Source organism: Lycium barbarum, chromosome 12 (genome assembly GCF_019175385.1).
Source record: "Lycium barbarum isolate Lr01 chromosome 12, ASM1917538v2, whole genome shotgun sequence".
In the NCBI taxonomy this organism is placed as follows: domain Eukaryota; kingdom Viridiplantae; phylum Streptophyta; class Magnoliopsida; order Solanales; family Solanaceae; genus Lycium; species Lycium barbarum.
In genome coordinates, this window is record NC_083348.1 from 5,008,845 (window position 1) to 5,012,881 (window position 4,037).

The 4,037-nt window shown below is 37.9% G+C and overlaps 1 non-coding gene across 1 annotated transcript; it reads left to right on the plus strand.

Annotated features, from left to right (window-relative positions):
• Nucleotides 1-3,683: 3,683 nt before the first annotated feature.
• LOC132625310 (small nucleolar RNA R71) lies at nucleotides 3,684-3,789 on the plus strand. Its single transcript, XR_009576746.1, has one exon. It is a non-coding gene; the product is annotated as a small nucleolar RNA R71 (small nucleolar RNA).
• Nucleotides 3,790-4,037: the final 248 nt, after the last annotated feature.

Consider the following 4,037-nt stretch of genomic DNA (forward strand, 5'->3'; position numbering starts at 1 on the left):
TATATTTCGATTGCCAAATATTGTAGTTCTCAACTCCGACCTCATAATTTTGTGACTTAATTGTGTTTTTCGTTTTAAATTTAAATTGCAATAACAACCTCAGTTTTCTGAGGATTTTTTGCTAAATGTTTGATTTCGATTTTGCAATCCGTTGTCTGTATAAATAGATTCGTTTTAGAACAACTATTATTTTTATTTTTCTTATTTTACTTCTCATTTAAATCTTCATATTGAAATTTTGATGATCTTCGTTATTTTCATGAGGATCTGTTATCATTTGATCCATTTCGATTGGCAAGTAACAGTGTGTAGTTCTAACCATCTAGGTTTTAAACTTTTGATTATCTCACTATATTTCGACCTCGTGACTTAGTCGTGTCTTCCTTTTATAATCAAAATTGAATGATAAGGAGAGTTTCTTGAGGATTTTTTGTTATATGTTTGATTTTGATATACGAATGTGTTGTTTGTATAGGTAGATTCACATTGACTGGTATTTGTTTTTGATAAATTTTTGGTTTTTTTTCCGGAGTAAGATGGTTTGTAGTGTGACATATTTCCAAAAAGTGTATCATGAAAGTGTCATTTCCTTGATAGCTTGGGATCTACGAGAATTGGAGATGGTTCTGATCAACGGTTCAATGTTCTATCTGCTTTATCTTGGTTGGATAGCACCTTCCAATTTAGAACTCCCTTGCTCATTCGACTGGCTTTTGGTGGAATATAGGGATTGGAACTCCTATTTCCATAGTTATTGTTATTGCTGTAGTTCCCCTGGTTCGAGCCTGTTACACCTCGTAGTTTTGTACGTTGAGATTCGTTAGGTGTTAGTTGTCCTAATCGTGGAAACTGGAGTTATCCTTTAGGATATATGAGATTATATGTGCCTACCTTATGGTTATGAGGGTTTAAGTTCATGAAATAAGCTATGGAAGGATTTGAGAACAAGCAAATTAAGGAATTATGTTTGTCGGAACTTTGGGAAAACTTGGCAAAATTTTAGACAGGATTTCTGGTCCAACTTGAGAGAGGTATATCTCCTAGAATATGAGGAGTTTTGGTGTGTTTTTTCTATCCAAATTGAAGTTCATTGAGTCTAGTTTCCAACGCAACAAACCATTCATCAATGTGACATCAGAGTAAAAAGTTATGGGTGTTTTAAGACAGACTGGTCGGGCAGAATATTTTGACGGATCAGTTTGACGGACCGTAGAAATTTTTGCGGCCCATCAAATGGTATTTTCCCAGCGTAAAACAGTCACAGTGAGCCATGTTTGGCTAGGCTGTTTGACGGAGCATTTTCACAGATTGTAGGAATTTTGACGGTCCGTCAAAGTGAGCGTAGAATTGCCCGACGGGATTTTAAGTTACGCTTTATATATTTCATTTCATATCATTTGGACTCATTATTTCCCCAAAACAGATCTTTGAGCTCCAAAACCCTCTCTCTAGGTCCATAAACTAATCTAAGCCAAATATAACAGAATCAAGAGATTCAAGTGCTAAGAAGCTTGCTAGGGTTTGTGGAACTCAAGATTTCCTATGGTGTTGGTGTTGGAGACTTCACCTTAGTGAAGTAAGTTGACCCAAGACTTGCTCTTGAGTGATTAAGGTAAGATTTTACATCTTTTGTATATGGTTAAGGTTATTTGATTGTTATACCATTTGGTTGAAGGATGAAAAGGCGAAAATGGGGTTCAAGTATGAATTTAAGAATATTGTGAACTATAGGTTAACTTGAATTGTGATTCTTGGCATGCTATGAGTATAGTCTTGATGTGGATGATATTAACGATGTTGAGGAGGTATTGTATGTAAGTATGTATGGTGTTGTGTGGTAGATATTGTTATGAATGATTTTGAGAAGGAGATTTGGGGATTGAATGATGCCTAATTTGAGTAAAGTCTCTTGATTATGGTATTGCTAATAATGTCATTGTTGTTGGGAGTTTTTTTGGAATTTGGTAGAAGTAGATAAAACAGGGGATCAATTTTCGCTAGCTCATGAATTATTCTAGTTTGAATTTAAGAGTGTCTTTAAGGCTTAACCTTGGTATGAATCCTTTTAAATGTAAATTTCTCAAACTTTGGAGGTGAACATTAAGTAGTTAGGAAGATGTGAATGTATGTGAGGCTAACCCTTCCTTCCTAAGGCATTATTATATACACATATGTAAATTCCATGATGTTTTCCATGATGCCTCCATTCCTAGAAGTGCTAAAGCTCATAAGTCTTGATAATCTCATCATATCGTTGATCTAATCCTACTATAGTTGGCCCTCTAAAGGAAGATATATTGATGATGATGATGTTGACACTACTTATGTACTCCTACGTGTATATGTATGTACATATGTATGGCCATTATGTAACACCGAGCTTGTATGACTGGGTATGATATTCATTGCGCGTACACCAATGCAGTTGAGTATGTACAACACCGAGCCTTTCTATGGCCGGGTATGTGTGACACCGAACCTCTATGGTCGGGTATGGTTCTACTATATAGGTATGCGTATGTATGGAAGGTTTCCATTAGAAAAAGAATAAGTAAATATGATGACCATTTCAAGAGGCATAAATGACTTTCCTATCTCATGGCTCTTCTATCTCATGTTACCCTTTATGCTTGTATTTTGTTCTTTCTTATGCCTTACATACTCAGTACATTGTTCGTACTGACGTCCTTTTATTTGTGGACGCTGCGTCATGCCCGCAGGTGGACAGGGAGACAAACTTGATCCTTAGGCTGCTTATCCAGAGACTGCTTAGAGGAGCTCCATTTGATTCGGAGCTGCAGTTGTTGGTACTATTCTTTTGTGTACATATATGGGCATGCTGGGGTCCTGTCCTGTCTTTATGATATCACATACTCTTTCTAGAGGCTCGTAGACAGTTGTGCATAGCTAGATGTCCCTTAGCCTTGTCGGCTCATATTTTGTATATCATTTTGATAGCCTTGCCGGCTTGTGTGTATATATATAATTGGTATAGTTGTTGATGTTGTTATGGAAGTGCCATAGCCCGATGGGAAGTGTATCATTGATGCATAGAGATTATGAGTAGGCTATGTGGCTCACCTAGTTATGTTTGTGAAAGTATGATGAGAGGTGCCCGGTGGGTTAGCTCCGGGTGCCCGTCATAGCCCTCCGGTTGGGTCGTGACAGAGCCAATATAGTTGTTGTTGTAATTACCTTGTCCCTGTTGAGCTCTCCGTTGATTCTGTGTCTGATTTTGATAGCCTCCTTGGTAGTTCTGCCTTTGGTAATCCCTTTGAGAGTTATTAGCATAGTTAGCATCCTCATACTGCATAGGAGGCACCTCTTGAACTTGGTACATTCCCTTGGGCATTCCCGGAATTTCTTCAACAACATTAACTTTCTTTGCTTCCATTTCATCAAGTCTCTTGGTCAGCAAAGAAATATTGGTTGTTATCTGAGCTAGAGTGTCCTAAGTCTCTTGATTATCCTTCACAATGTTATGGATCATTGGGGCTCCATAGGCTACATTATCAATACCACCCCAATGCCATGCTTGATTATGAGTAGTAAGCTTATCAAGCAGCTGAGTGATTGGGGCATAAGTCTTGTCTATAAAACACCCACCAACTACATTGTTCGCCATTGCTTGTGTCAATGGATCTAGCCCTCTATAGAACTTCTCCATCAATATATTATCTGGAAAACCATGATTTGGAGATTTCTGCAAATGTTCCTTGAATCTCTCCTAAGCTTCTAATAGTTGTTCCCCCGGAAGCTGTTTGAAATCATATATCTTGTCATGATTTTCAGCTTTCTTGCTTCGGGGAAACCACTTCTTGAGAAAAACAACAACAAGCTCACGTATGAATAGTGTTGTGGGGCAGCTTCTCAAACCAAACTCTTGCTTCACTGGCTAAAGAGTATTTGAAAACTCTTAGCCGGATAGCATCATCTGGAACAACATTCTGCATAGATTGGGCACGTGACCCACGAAATTCTTCAAATGTTGGTGAGGGTCATCATCGGTAGATTTTCGAAAATATCCCTCAAGTTTG